The following is a 16,698-nucleotide window of genomic DNA, read 5'->3' as shown; positions in this document are numbered from 1 at the left end:
CATAGGCACGACAGTTTATAATTTCAACTTTATTACTTAAAATGTGAAAGAATTTTCTTCCTCCCATATCGAGTAAAGCTTAGTCTTACTGTCTGCATCGTTTTAGTAGCTTAAAATAAACTGTGGGTAATGCATCTGTTATTTATTCTTGAGAATTCTTATCTGTCTCCACACAACACCACCTATAAATAGAAAGTTTAAATACAAGTGTTTTCAGATCATAACAATTTATTCAAGGAAATATTTATTCTTTTGAGAGCTTGCTACTGAAAAAAGGTCATGAGGGAGATAACTGACACTGAGTCAGGTACACAGATTTATGTGGAGATGCGATCCAGCCTGTGAGATTACACATTTAATGGTTTAAGTACAGTTTACAGCAGTAAAATTTTGGAAATATCCAACTTTTTTTTTTTCCTCCATTACTGTATCTTGTACAAAAATGAAAATTAGTATGTATAAAACACTGTCCTTCTGCTATATGAAAAAAAAATATTTTTACGATTTAAAAAAAATTATTTACATTTTTATTTTTTCAAAATTGAGTTCACTGTGAAGTGATGAAGCGTTTCCCACATAACTCAAAAACTATCCAATATTCTGTAATTAAATGTTTTGTGTGTATTTATGTATGTCATATCTACAATGTGATACAAGATCACTTCTGTATCTTTGATAGATTGTCTGATAAAAAAAAAATAAATTATTTAAAAAAATGATCAAATATCAGTATTTTCTTTGAACAAAAAATAATGTATTTATTAAAGAATTTAGTTGAAAGAGCATGATATTGTAAACATGAGTTTCAGCAATAAAATAAAAGAGAGAGAACATGAAAAAGTTAACAAGTTTATGAGTTATGAGGGAAATACTTCATCACTGCACAGTAAACTGCCACCATATTGAATTTTGAAAAAAAAAATATATATATATATATATATATATATAAATAATCTTTTTAAATCGTAAAAATATTTTTTTTTTTCATATAGCAGAAGGACAATGTTTTATATATACAAATTTTCATTGTTGTACAAGATACAGTAATGGAGGGGGGAAAAAATGTTGAATATTTCCAAAACTTTTACTGCTGTAAGCTGTACCTAACCCCTTAAAACCTTTCAAAGTTAACCTATCTTCCTTTAAAAGTTGTTGTTTTAAACTGCAGTTTGTCTTGTGTTGTTCACTGATGTGAAGTTTGTGAGCAGTTCTCATTTCTCCGCGAGATTACAGAATAATAATGTTGTTTCATAGAAATGCCGAAACATGTGATATTAGGTTTAATGAAAAAATTTGTGAAAGCCCTAGATAAAAACAGTGAGACCTTCAAAAACTTTCGTATTAAATTTCACTCATTAACTTAAGAAAAAATTACAGCTGGTATTATTCATTCGCCTAAAAATTCGAAAATTGATGATGAAGAGGCATTTCGAGTATACTATGAACGGAAATGCAAAGGATGCCTGGATTGCGTTGTTTTTAATTTCCTTGGAAATATAACAGATCCAAATAATGTAAATATAGTGCAAATGTGTTACTAAGTTGCAAACAGATTGGTTTCAGCATGAGTGTCAAAGTAGGGTAAGGTTGCGTATATAGCACCACTTTAGCATTTATAATTTTTATTGAACAATACAATTTTTATTTTCTGCATTCCTTTACAGAAATACATTCCCAGAACATTTACCTTTCATGTAAAAAAGAATCCTTGAATTTGATTTAATATTTTTGAAGTAGAATGACATTTTCGAAACACTTGTCAGTGGTGCCATTTAGGCAACTAGTTTCTTAAATAGCACCTGCGGTTTCTTAAATCGCACCTCTTTAACTGTAGGGAACAGGATGAAGGAAAACTTTTAATATTGAACATATTGAACAGTATTTAATATGAATAATGTAATAAATGCAAATTACAAATTTACTGAAATTAATGAAAGAGAGTAACGCATCTTCAAATGAAAATGAAAAATAGAGCATAAATTACCTAACATTTAAACTTCCTGAATGCGATTTTTATTGTTACATATTTGCCATGTGCTTCACCAGGCAGTTCAAACTGTAAACTGCGTCACCTTTTCTCCACGAATATCTCGAAGCCACCTAAGAACTGCTTCATGATTTAGCTGTCTGAAATGGTTTCAAGATAGAAACATCTAAACCCTGGGCCTCTGAGTATTATGACGAGGAAGCTGAAATAGGAGCACATCATTTTCCCGAGATAATCTAGCTTCTAAATTTTTGGACTGGCTCGTATAGGTGGACATACAGAAGCAGCACTTTTTTCTATGGCAGGTTTGAGTGGAAAATAAAATGTTTGAGCTATTCGACACATAGTTCACTGTTGACGTAACCTGAATCAGAGCAAACAAATAACGATCCTGGAAGAATATCAGCTGATAATGTAGGATGCACTGTTTGACGTTTAAAAATGTTCATATGTGGCACAAAATATCTGGTGCGCTTGTACAACACACACTTGTTGTATTAACGCCCTTTTCACCACTTGATATTGCACCCACCTGATGCATTCCTCGTTCAGTTAAAATTTTTGGGCCTTCTTTTGTATGGCCAGAATTGCTACAGTTGCTCATATCGCACCGGTGCGAATTAGGCACCTACAAAGTGGTGCGAATTAAGAAACTACGTCATAAGTTATTATTTCCTTCATTCTAGCCTATAATCACCACATGTTCGAAAATCGTACTAAGTTAAATGTACTTTAATATTTCTTTTAACCAATAACATCTTAAGATTATGGATTCCTTTGCATACAAATCCGTTATTTAGTTACAAAATGTTAGCTAAGTTCACATCCACCTGAGCGATTATATTAAATACTCTATCACCATGTTGCTAGCACAAAGAAGTGGCAGAAATCAAGTGACATAGTGGAAGTTGATATGGTAGATTGTAGCAATACCACTAGATGCCACACTACTACAGTAACTTGCTTTAAACTAGCAGTGGTGCCATTTAGGAAGGGGTGCGATTTATACTACTCTACCCTACATTTCCTTCATTCCCATCAAAATTATTTTCCTGATAATTTAGAAGATTTTAGTGAGGTGTAAGGTTAAAACTTCATCAAGATATCACAAAATGGAAATGAGGTATCAAGGGAAGTGGAGTGGTAACATGGTGACATTGTTGGATGTTGTTTTCAACTTCACTGAACAACATTCGAGGAGTCAAAAAGGAGGAAATTTGAAGTGCAATATTGAGGCAAGGTTATAAATATGATTGTTAATGGCTAAGAGCATACTGTAGTCACAAAATGCTCGTTGAATATCATTCTCATGACGTTTCACAAAACTACAATTTTATTTCTAGGTAGTAGATCAACATTCATCTGCCAAACAGTTGATTACTTCAAAGCAAAATACCAGCTTGAAAACATTGAGGTGATTGGTCTTCTTATTGGAGCTCACAGCTGTTACTTAGCTAGCTCCAGTAGCATATCCCTTAGTATCGTCTGCTCTTATGGTAACAACGCCACGTTTATTCAGTATTCGCAGGAGAATCTATACTAATAATAAAACTGTAGCCAAAATTTTTCTGGTAATTTTCGATTTTCTAAAAATAATTGGTGTTCACATGTATAATTAACCATCCTGAAACCGAAAATCGCTTTTTAAAAATTTTTGTTTGTATGCCTGTCTGTCTGTATGTTTCTTAACTTTTCACGCGATAATGGCTGAACGGATTTCGATGAAAACTGGAATATACATTAAGTTCGTTGTAACTTAGATTTTAGACTATATGGCATTCAAAATACGTTATTTAAAAGGGGGGTTATAAGGGGACCTGATTTAAATAAATCGAAATATCTCGCTTATTATTGATTTTTGTGAAAAATGTTACATAACAAACGTTTCTTTAAAAATGATTTCTGATAACTTTTATTCTTTGAAAAATTTTGATAGGACTGATATTTAATGAGATAAATTAGTTTTAAAATTAAAATAACTGCCATCTAAGTCGGTATATTGAAATAAAAAACAAATGACTTCTTCTATAAGGGGCCTTGGACACAACAATCGAAAGCTATGAAACATAGCCTACAGACAATGTTTCTGTGTTTGTATGAAGTAATGTAGGAAGCTAAATTAACCGATTTGTATAATTAATTATTTCATCATTGGAAAGTGTAGTTTCTCTAGATGGACATAATGCTATAATGTTATTGCAGTAACTTGTGAGTGAATTGAGGACAGGTAAGATTAAAATAGCTTCTTATGCACAGAAAACTTGATAGGTTATTCTGTATATTCATTTCCTGTATTTCTTAAAATAATGTTTATGAACATATTCATTTTTATCTCAGAGAATTAACGAACAACGAGAGTGTATTGATTTAGTATGCAGTAATAGTACGTTAGCTTAGCAATCCATTATTTTATAATTCAAATTTTAACTATGCTCAATTGAATCGTGTTAAAATACATAAAATATATATGCAATAAATGCAATGCAAAAAAATTGGATAATGAGCCAAGCAGATTATGTTGCGCTGTTGTAAAAGCTGTTCCTCCTGAGATTCAAGAGCTCCCACAACAAATTAAAAACTTTCTAATTCGAGTACATCCGTTATCAACACACTTTTTACATAATATAATATAATATAAACATAATAATAAATCTGTAGCCAAAATTTTTCTGTTAATTTTCGCTTTTCCAAAAATAATTGGTAATAACAATTAATAACATGTTAAAGGAATTGTCATTGCACCAAATGAGTGGTCTCTGGATCAAAATGATCGCATTTTAATCTTTTAAATACAATTTAAATTAAGTAACATATTAAACGATTTATCCTTGTATCAAACACGAATGTTCCCTGGATCAAACGTCCTACTTTAATTATGTAATTACTTTATATTTATTTCTAACGAATGCAGCGGAGCGCACGGGTACGGCTAGTGAATAATAAATATTGTCTCCGAATTATATGATATGTAAGGTAGGCCTATAGGCAAAATTCCGAGTTCTCTGAAAAATTCTATTTAAATTTCTGTTCGATTAATAGTGGATGGCTGTAAAGAAATTACGTTCCGAAGCTTTTCATAAGAAAACTATGTAGGACTTGGGGGGTGCAGGTATAAGAGGTAACAGCTACCGGTCTATCACAGACGGACTCAGGGAAAGCAGAAGGGGAAAGAAATGCCTTCGCAGCCTCTCAACTTGTATGAAATGTCTTTTAAGTAAGACTTACATGGTTGCAAAAATAATAACTAGGCTATATTATTATTATTATTATTATTATTATTATTATTATTATTATTATTATTATTATTATTATTAATAGTGTGATTGAAAACATTTATGATAATGATATTAATAAACACAATATAAAATGCCATACCGACAATAAACGATTTTCAAGTGACCACCTCTTGACGAAATTCTAAGTTGACGTATGTTACTGCTTGCACTGATATTATACCTAATTGTTGTGTAATCAATAAAGAAATAAAGGAAAAATAATAACAAAGAACACGTAAATTGCATTAAATTTATTTCATTCCCAATCATATTCACAATCCTTGTAAATGAGAACCAATTTCTTAAAAATCTAAATACCAGAATAACAGCCAACCGAAAGCATAAGCGTTTCACGCGATTACAAAGATCTTTTGAGAGCAATGCCAATTTTTAATACATATATTTACTTCTTTATTTATTTAATGTACGATAGTTATTCTCATAATATGGAACAATAATGCCAACAAGACGAGCCACATATTAAAGGTAGGTATAAAATCAGATTTACTGCAAGTGAAAGGAATAAGGAAGAATAAGACATATAAGAGAATAATAGGAAGAAGACAGTGCATTTATCAAGACAAAAATGTAAATGAAGAAGAAACATTTCGTAGTCATAAGGTAGTGAATGTAAACAATAATAAAAGAAGAAAGAGAGAAAGAATGAGAAAAACATGAGATAAACATAACGACATTTTTAAATACAGAAAAAAAAACAGAATACGGTTGCTGTGATATTCAAAGTTGGCAACATTTGTGCATATAGCATAATTATGTTTGAGCCCTACAGTAAAAGGGTGGACTATGTCCATATTTCACATTTCAAGAAAACGGCATTTTACTTCATTCATGGGTTTATTTTAGACGTTATCAATAGCACAATACAATAGTTAATTATTTAGGAACCTTGTATGCATATCATTGGTAATGTGTGAAATAAAACATTTAATGAAATACAATTTTGATTCCTTGAAATGTCAAATATGGACATGACACACTTTTTTACCATGGGCTCATTTCCAAAGTTCCCTTAATGGGAGAAGAGTCGAATGTAATATTATGAGGGAGAAGAAGTTAAGGAGATATAGACAATTTTTTGTAATATTTACGTATTATTTTATTGGTATATATAAATTATATAGCTTTCTTTTCTCGTTACGATATTTGATTTATTATTTCGTTTTCAAATGGCATGTTCGATCGTCGATTTTTAGTTCGAGGCTTCGTGGAATTATACAAGAATTAGCATTAAATAGTTACTTAATTACAATACCAATTGAATAAATTGCTTCGTCTTATACTAAATGAAAATATATTCGTAACAATATTAATTATTATTATTAATCCTACTTTTATAAGATTTAATATATCGTGATGCGTTCATTCGTGGAGGGGGGTAGTACTTCAGATTCAACTGCCATTCGCAAGAAGAGCAGCGGGGTTCGAATACTCGCGTCCCATTTGTAGTAGTATCATCGTTGTAGAAACAAGTCAGTCCGCCGGCCAACAAGCTAGGTGGTGAGTAAGTTATCTTAAATCAATTCGTGTACAGCGATTCAGTTATAAGTACTAAATTTATAGGCTTTCTAGAAATATTTGTTTCCATGCTAAAATATCACGTACACTTAAGACCATCTTCTAGTTTGTAATATTTTTGTTTTGTGTTAGGAATCACTGAAAAGTTTCAAAAGCAACGGCTTTGATTTCATACAGATTTATAGATAATGCAAATCTTGTGACTCGTTACATATTTTTGATCTCTAAATTTAAAAAATATATGATTTATCCCTTTATAGTATATTTGTGGGTCTGTGCAGGATATTTCTATCCATTACTATGCATCTCATACCATTACCCTATTTGACTCCATACACAAATCAGCGCGTTCGAAATGAGGAATGTTAAATCATAGGGACATCAAATGCTGAAGATATACGGAGTTTTAATTTTATAAACTTCTCTCCTCTCGAGTAATACTAGGTTATTACGCAGATAAATTTTTCTACCTACAGGTAGAAAAATATCGTAGAATTCATAACATACGTAGGAAATTATAAACTAAGGTTTGTCTAATAATGCATTACAAGAACACGAATGTAAGAAACTAGTTACTTAGCTATCACATCTCATACCCCATAGTTTATTCCATAATAAATTAATGCAGCAAGTGGGATACTATTGCTCAGATATTTTAGCGAAACTTCGATATTTCCCACAATACACAGGGTGAGATAACGCAATTATATCACTGAAATCTTTTCTCAATCCTCGCCTCACGTCACTTAAATATCTCAACTAACACACACTAACGTAGTTATATACCTCGGCCAAATATCTGTTAACCATCCCCTCATTTAACCCATCCAACTCATAACGAAACTCAAATCAGACGTCAGTCCCTTGTGTGGTGTCTGGAGATATGGAAGACTGGCCGTTATTTTATTAATTTAAACATAATACCGGGAATTAAACAATTTAGTAGGTTACATAAACATAACTATAACAGAAGGAAAATAAAATTACAATAATTAGAACTCTGTGTAATTCTTCTCCCTTTTCTTTTTCACACAGCGAAAGGGCACTTAACAGAGGTATTTGCAGCCAGACGTCACCATGGTTGCATGGATGAATATGCGACTGAGTCTGGAGTAGCCAGACATAACGAACCCAACAGAGCAGGCGATCCATCTGTTCTAACCTAGCTGCCCTGATAATGCAACTTGTAAGTATTAGCTATATAAACGTTGAAAATGTCGAGTTCCAGGACATGGTGGAGTAGGCCTACCCAAAAGCCTAATTCTGAAAGGTGTTGATACACGTTCTCGTTTCACAGGCCCTGTTAATCGCAGGCATCGAACCTTGGCCAAGCTTGCAGACAAGTTGCCAAATGCCCTGCATCTGCTGCACAATTAGTTTTCAGCAATTAATTTTACGTTCACTGTACAACATGATTCAGGCTAACATTTAATAGGTCGAAAAATGTTGCTGAATGCCTACCGCACACCAAGACTTCCATATACAGTTGATGTGACGAATACTGATAAATTTAAGTATGTAGTAGGTATTCTAGAATGGATGTAAAGTGCAAATTTAAAAACGAACCACATACTTCTGCCTCTACTACGGCGTTATTGCAAATGTACGCCCTTTCTCCATTCTGATCCTATAATCCTCTTAATTCATTGCTGCAACATAAATTGTTAAATATAAAGAATCGATTCAAAAATATGAAGTTATTGATGCTTTCCAACCATTGATAAATATGTTACTTATTACGTTATAAAATAGCGTCATTATGATCGATATATCTAGTCTTGTAGTATATCGAGTCGTTTCAGACATCTGAATGTTCATTGGAACAAATTTGGACATGGCTTGTGATCACTCGATTACTTGGTTCAGTGTAGCTCATAAATTGGATAGGTCTAGTTTTGACGGCTCTACTACGGTGTTAATCATATCGTAGTCTGTGAATATTTGTGAAGCAAGGTGCACGGTAAAGATATGTAAACGCGTTGAGAAATGTAGTTATCCATAAAGCCTTGTGTTTTGGAAAGAAAAGGCTTTTACGGAAAGTACATAATTATAATCTAGTTTGATCGTTGGATGTCCTCTATTTAACAGAATACTGTATTGATTCATACGTAACTGCATGCATTAGTAAAAAATGGAAACACATTGTTCCGAAGTTGACTATTCTGTTAATACAGGTTTGGTTATCTGTGACTTTTAATTATGTTTCAGATGAAAAAATATCCTTTTGTGTATCTTTTTCAGCTTCTTGTGTTCTGTAAGATCTAAAGTACAGACTATATTGTTAAATTCTCGAAAGTGTGTTTCGGTTTGTGTGTGCGCGGATGTATCATATCGTTTCGTGTGTACGAGTTTGTCTTCAGTTTCCATCCGTGGCTGTTCTATTCGTGTCTGTAAGTGTATATGCACGTGTTGGAGAATTGTGAATTGTTTCGTGAGTGCGTGTGTATCTGATTTGTGTTAGAAATTCTTTCGTTCTTGTGAGTGATTGTTTCTTTTGTGACAGATTGTTTCGTTCTTGTGTGAGAGATGGTTTCTTTTCCTGAGCGAGAGATGGTTTCTTTTCCTGAGCGAGAGATGGTTTCTTTTCCTGAGCGAGAGATGGTTTCTTTTCCTGAGCGAGAGATGGTTTCTTTTCCTGAGCGAGAGATGGTTTCTTTTCCTGAGCGACAGATGGTTTCTTTTCCTGAGCGAGAGATGGTTTCTTTTCCTGAGCGAGAGATGGTTTCTTTTCCTGAGCGAGAGATGGTTTCTTTTCCTGAGCGAGAGATGGTTTCTATTCCTGTGAGAGAAATGTTTGCCTTCATGTGTGAGAGACTGTTTGGTTTCGTGGGTGAGACTGCTAATATAAATATATATATATATATATATATATATATATATATATATATAATGTGTGTGTTTACACTACAAGTGGGCAAGCACCAGGTGGCAGTGGTATACACAATAAAATTACAATACAAATAAAATTATGCAATACAAATAAAATTATACAATACACAATACAGTTATATACACAATACAATTTGACACTATAATTACAATTAATACATGAAATAACCTAATTAATAAGTGAACCTAATTTTACAATACAACCTACATAAGTAATACAATCTACATAATTTACTACTATAGTTTCATGTATAAGAGACTTGTTCCATGTGTGAGACAATGCTTTCGTTTCATGTGACACTGTTATCGTTTCATATCTGAGAGAAATTCTCAATTCCTTTTTAATATGTCTCTTTTTTCTGAGTATTTTTTTTCTGTGTGTGTGGCTTTTTTTCTGAGTGTGGCTTTTTTTCTGAGTGTGGCTTTTTTTCTGAGTGTGGCTTTTTTTCTGAGTGTGGCTTTTTTTCTGAGTGTGGCTTTTTTTCTGAGTGTGTGGCCTTTTTTCTGAGTGTGTGGCCTTTTTTTCTGAGTGTGTGGCCTTCTTTTCTGAGTGTGTGGCCTTTTTTTCTGAGAGTGCGGCCTTTTTTTCTGAGAGTGCGGCCTTTTTTTCTGAGTGTGTGGCCTTTTTTTCTGAGTGTGTGGCCTTTTTTTCTGAGTGTGTGGCCTTTTTTCTGAGTGTGTGGCCTTTTTTTTCTGAGTGTGTGGCCTTTTTTTCTGAGTGTGTGGCCTTTTTTTCTGAGTGTGTGGCCTTTTTTTCTGAGTGTGTGGCCTTTTTTTCTGAGTGTGTGGCCTTCTTTTTCGAGTTTGTGGCCTTTTTTTTCGAGTGTGTGGCCTTTTTTTTTCAGAGTGTGTGGCTTTTTTTTTTCAGAGTCTGTGGCTTTTTTTCAGAGTGTGTGGCTTTTTTTCAGAGTGTGTGGCTATTTTTCAGAGTGTGTGGCTATTTTTCCGAGTGTGTGGCTTTTTTTCCGAGTGTGTGGCATTTTTTCCGAGTGTGTGGCATTTTTTCCGAGTGTGTGGCATTTTTTCCGAGTGTGTGGCATTTTTTCCGAGTGTGTGGCATTTTTTCCGAGTGTGTGGCATTTTTTCCGAGTGTGTGGCATTTTTTCCGAGTGTGTGGCATTTTTTCCGAGTGTGTGGCATTTTTTCCGAGTGTGTGGCATTTTTTCCGAGTGTGTGGCATTTTTTCCGAGTGTGTGGCTTTTTTTCCCGAGTGTCTGGCTTTTTTTCCGAGTGTGTGGCTTTTTTCCAGAGTGTCTGGCTTTTTTTCCGAGTGTGTGGCCTTTTTTCGGAGTGTGTGGCCTTTTTTCGGAGTGTGTGGCCTTTTTTCTGAGTGTGTGGCCTTTTTTTCTGAGTGTGTGGCCTTTTTTTCTGAGTGTGTGGCCTTTTTTTCTGAGTGTGTGGCCTTTTTTTCTGAGTGTGTGGCCTTTTTTTCTGAGTGTGTGGCCTTTTTTTTCTGTGTGTGTGGCTTTTTTTTCTGAGTGTGTGGCTTTTTTTTCTGAGTGTGTGGCTTTTTTTTCTGAGTGTGTGGCTTTTTTTTCTGAGTGTGTGGCTTTTTTTTCTGAGTGTGTGGCTTTTTTTTCTGAGTGTGTGGCTTTTTTTTCTGAGTGTGTGGCTTTTTTTTCTGAGTGTGTGGCTTTTTTTTCTGAGTGTGTGGCTTTTTTTTCTGAGTGTGTGGCTTTTTTTTCTGAGTGTGTGGCTTTTTTTTCTGAGTGTGTGGCTTTTTTTTCTGAGTGTGTGGCTTTTTTTTCTGAGTGTGTGGCTTTTTTTTCTGAGTGTGTGGCTTTTTTTTCTGAGTGTGTGGCTTTTTTTTCTGAGTGTGTGGCTTTTTTTTCTGAGTGTGTGGCTTTTTTTTCTGAGTGTGTGGCTTTTTTTTCTGAGTGTGTGGCTTTTTTTTCTGAGTGTGTGGCTTTTTTTTCTGAGTGTGTGGCTTTTTTTTCTGAGTGTGTGGCTTTTTTTTCTGAGTGTGTGGCTTTTTTTTTCTGAGTGTGTGGCTTTTTTTTTCTGAGTGTGTGGCTTTTTTTTCTGAGTGTGTGGCTTTTTTTTCTGAGTGTGTGGCTTTTTTTTCTGAGTGTGTGGCTTTTTTTTCTGAGTGTGTGGCTTTTTTTTCTGAGTGTGTGGCTTTTTTTTCTGAGTGTGTGGCTTTTTTTTCTGAGTGTGTGGCTTTTTTTTCTGAGTGTGTGGCTCTTTTTTCTGAGTGTGTGGCTCTTTTTTCTGAGTGTGTGGCTCTTTTTTCTGAGTGTGTGGCTCTTTTTTCTGAGTGTGTGGCTCTTTTTTCTGAGTGTGTGGCTCTTTTTTCTGAGTGTGTGGCTCTTTTTTCTGAGTGTGTGGCTCTTTTTTCTGAGTGTGTGGCTCTTTTTTCTGAGTGTGTGGCTCTTTTTTCTGAGTGTGTGGCTCTTTTTTCTGAGTGTGTGGCTCTTTTTTCTGAGTGTGTGGCTCTTTTTTCTGAGTGTGTGGCTCTTTTTTCTGAGTGTGTGGCTCTTTTTTCTGAGTGTGTGGCTCTTTTTTCTGAGTGTGTGGCTCTTTTTTCTGAGTGTGTGGCTCTTTTTTCTGAGTGTGTGGCTCTTTTTTCTGAGTGTGTGGCTCTTTTTTCTGAGTGTGTGGCTCTTTTTTCTGAGTGTGTGGCTCTTTTTTCTGAGTGTGTGGCTCTTTTTTCTGAGTGTGTGGCTCTTTTTTCTGAGTGTGTGGCTCTTTTTTCTGAGTGTGTGGCTCTTTTTTCTGAGTGTGTGGCTCTTTTTTCTGAGTGTGTGGCTCTTTTTTCTGAGTGTGTGGCTCTTTTTTCTGAGTGTGTGGCTCTTTTTTCTGAGTGTGTGGCTCTTTTTTCTGAGTGTGTGGCTCTTTTTTCTGAGTGTGTGGCTCTTTTTTCTGAGTGTGTGGCTCTTTTTTCTGAGTGTGTGGCTCTTTTTTCTGAGTGTGTGGCTCTTTTTTCTGAGTGTGTGGCTCTTTTTTCTGAGTGTGTGGCTCTTTTTTCTGAGTGTGTGGCTCTTTTTTCTGAGTGTGTGGCTCTTTTTTCTGAGTGTGTGGCTCTTTTTTCTGAGTGTGTGGCTCTTTTTTCTGAGTGTGTGGCTCTTTTTTCTGAGTGTGTGGCTCTTTTTTCTGAGTGTGTGGCTCTTTTTTTCTGAGTGTGTGGCTCTTTTTTTCTGAGTGTGTGGCTCTTTTTTCTGAGTGTGTGGCTCTTTTTTCTGAGTGTGTGGCTCTTTTTTCTGAGTGTGTGGCTCTTTTTTCTGAGTGTGTGGCTCTTTTTTCTGAGTGTGTGGCTCTTTTTTCTGAGTGTGTGGCTCTTTTTTCTGAGTGTGTGGCTCTTTTTTCTGAGTGTGTGGCTCTTTTTTCTGAGTGTGTGGCTCTTTTTTCTGAGTGTGTGGCTCTTTTTTCTGAGTGTGTGGCTCTTTTTTCTGAGTGTGTGGCTCTTTTTTCTGAGTGTGTGGCTCTTTTTTCTGAGTGTGTGGCTCTTTTTTCTCAGTGTGTGGCTCTTTTTTCTCAGTGTGTGGCTCTTTTTTCTCAGTGCGTGGCTGTTTTTTCTGAGTGCGTGGCTTTTTTTTCTGAGTGCGTGGCTTTTTTTTTCTGAGTGCGTGGCTTTTTTTCTGAGTGCGTGGCTTTTTTTCTGAGTGCGTGGCTTTTTTTCTGAGTGCGTGGCTTTTTTTTTCAGAGTGCGTGGCTTTTTTCTCTCAGTGCGTGGCTTTTTTCTCTCAGTGCGTGGCTTTTTTCTCTGAGTGCGTGGCTTTTTTCTCTGAGTGTGTGGCTTTTTTCTCTGAGTGTGTGGCTTTTTTCTCTGAGTGTGTGGCTTTTTTTTCTGAGTGTGTGGCTTTTTTTTCTGAGTGTGTGGCTTTTTTTTCTGAGTGTGTGGCTTTTTTTTCTGAGTGTGTGGCTTTTTTTTCTGAGTGTGTGGCTTTTTTTTCTGAGTGTGTGGCTTTTTTTTCTGAGTGTGTGGCTTTTTTTTTCTGAGTGTGTGGCTTTTTTTTCTGAGTGTGTGGCTTTTTTTTCTGAGTGTGTGGCTTTTTTTTCTGAGTGTGTGGCTTTTTTTTCTGAGTGTGTGGCTTTTTTTTCTGAGTGTGTGGCTTTTTTTTCTGAGTGTGTGGCTTTTTTTTCTGAGTGTGTGGCTTTTTTTTCTGAGTGTGTGGCTTTTTTTTCTGAGTGTGTGGCTTTTTTTTCTGAGTGTGTGGCTTTTTTTTCTGAGTGTGTGGCTTTTTTTTCTGAGTGTGTGGCTTTTTTTTCTGAGTGTGTGGCTTTTTTTTCTGAGTGTGTGGCTTTTTTTTCTGAGTGTGTGGCTTTTTTTTCTGAGTGTGTGGCTTTTTTTTCTGAGTGTGTGGCTTTTTTTTCTGAGTGTGTGGCTTTTTTTTCTGAGTGTGTGGCTTTTTTTTCTGAGTGTGTGGCTTTTTTTTCTGAGTGTGTGGCTTTTTTTTCTGAGTGTGTGGCTTTTTTTTTCTGAGTGTGTGGCTTTTTTTTTCTGAGTGTGTGGCTTTTTTTTTCTGAGTGTGTGTGTCTGTTTTTTACGTGTGTGTGTGGCTTTTTTTTTCTGAGTGTGTGCCTTTTTTTTTCTGGGTGTGTGTGCCTTTTTTTCTGGGTGTGTGTGCCCTTTTTTCTGAGTGTGTTCCTTTTTTTTCCGTGTGTGTGTGTGTGTGTGTGTGTGTGTGTGTGTGTGTGTGTGTGTGTGTGTGTGTGTTTTTTCATAAAACATAGAGAACTACACTTTGAAAACCAATTTGTTTACTTCAACTTCTATTTGAATTAATTCCGTCTTCCTGCAAATGATTCTTTGTGAACTTGGTGCATTTTTATAGTGTAGAACAAATGCTGAACCGTTCTAAGCATCTAAAATAATTTGTGTAAAACAGGTAAATATGTCATTAAAGGGAGGTATGTTTATTTGAACTTTGATTTCAATTACTCCTGCCTTATTTTAAATGCTTCTGTTTGAATGTTATGCATTCCTTTTATTGTACAATTCATACTACAGATACGCTGAACCGTACTAATCTCGCAAATTCGTGTAACATTGAGAATTGTGTACTTTAAACGAATGTGTCTTTTGGATGTTTAATTGAACTTCTATTTGAATTACTCCTGTCTTCAAATGCTCCTTTTTTAATGTGGTGTACTTTTATAGTGTAGAATTGATATTACCGAATTGATACTGGTCAAAACCCTTAAATTCGTGTAGCGTTTGGAATTACGTCGTTTAAACGAATTTACGTTTACGCCACCATCGATTTGAATTGCTTCTGTATTTAATTGCTTCTTACTAATGTTGTTCAATATTATAGTGTGGAACTCGCATTACACAAATTCTGAACCCTTCTGAAGCTTGTTTATTCGTGTAACATATGGAATTACGTACTAATTCAAACGAATTTATGTTTACGAACACTTAGACTTGAATTACTCCTGTCGTTCCTCAAATGTTTCTTTCTCAATGTAGTGAAATTTGTAGTTTGTAATTAACAGTATAGAAATATTGAACAGTTATTTGATCGAAAATTCATGTAACATAGAGAATTAAGTCTTTAAACGAATTTATTTACTTGAACTTCGATTTGAATTGCTCCTGACTTTCTTGAAATGATTCCTTTTTTATTGTGGTGCATTTTTACAGTGTAGAATTGATACTAAACAATACGCTGAACCATTCTAACGTCAAAAATCGTGTGGGTAAGAAGGAGAATTGAGGTTTTTAAAGATTTTGTTTACTTGAATTTTGATTTGAATTAATCTTGTATTTCGTTAAATGTCTTTCTGAATTTAGTGCATTTTTACAATCTAGAATATTTGATGCTGCAGGATTCCTGAACCGTTCTCTTTCTAGGTTTCTTTCTGCAAAGATTAGATCCCGAAGAGATTACAATGCACATGAGAATTCAACACACCAAGAAGTGTTTCTCCTTAATTATCTCATTTTCATGTTTGACGTGTTTTTGACTCCGACTTTGTTCTTGAATTTTATCTTCGTGTATTAAAAGAAGCACTTAAGAAGTGAAATCACGAAATGAGGTGAGTTTATTTTCGATGTGTTGATAGTGACATCCTTACTCTTCGTGTCGGTAACTTGATTTTCTTTTCTGTTTCAGGTCCCCGCCCACTGTCCCGTGCCTCATCGTGGCGGGCGGGTGTAACGAGGAAGGATGCAAGACTCGTGTGTGTTCACAAAAATGAAATAAAACTGTAGCTGTCTGCATCCTTCCTTGGCTAAACGGGACAGCCTTGAATATTTAAATATTGTTTTGGGACATTCTCCAGTGCCCCAGAGAGAACTGTATAATATTGGAAACTTGCACTCTGGATTGCACAATTTACAGCAGTAAATTTGATATGTTGTGTTAAGTAAAGGAAATTTTACAGTCGTGGCTTACCGGATTTTGCTTCATAATGCCATTGATTAATAAGGGACCCAAATTATTAATTTCGACACTGAACATAGTTTTCGGTCCCGTGCAGCATACAATTGTTTCACTCGTTCCTTAGCACTCTGTAATACGAAACGCAGTCACTGGCGTAACTCAGTCGGTTCTGACTCAATAATGAACTTCTCATTTTTCAGGTATGTGCTTGAGGTGGCTGGTAGTAGCCCTGGGGACTATGTTATCACATATATTGTAAGATCCAATGAAAACCAATCAGAAGTGGCACTTGGACGATGACTTTACCATCCGCAACGGCAAGGGGCTTCGTAATGGACATCAAAGGAAGCAAGAACTACCAGACTGCGCGGGTCCTAGGCTTCCATAAGCACGGAGGCCCAAATCAGAAGTTTCGAATTGAGCCATACAACAAGAAGTATTAAGAGTTCTCACTGCGTATGCGCGAATAGACAAAGTATTTGTAATTTCAAGCAAACTACTCTACTATGTAGGCCTACTACAATATTAATTCTCAAACTATGTCAATAAAGTACTGTTACTTGTAACTTTGTGTAGTGATTTATTCATGCATCCAGAGCTTCCGTACTCTTGTCTAGGCTTACCCTAAGCTCATGTTTTAGCCTGCTGCAGTCTGATACTAGAAGAAAGCTTCAGTCAGCTT

Source organism: Periplaneta americana, chromosome 7, assembly GCF_040183065.1.
Source record: "Periplaneta americana isolate PAMFEO1 chromosome 7, P.americana_PAMFEO1_priV1, whole genome shotgun sequence".
Taxonomy (NCBI): domain Eukaryota; kingdom Metazoa; phylum Arthropoda; class Insecta; order Blattodea; family Blattidae; genus Periplaneta; species Periplaneta americana.
The sequence above is the reverse complement of the archived record's forward strand: the minus strand, read 5'-3'. Positions refer to the sequence as shown.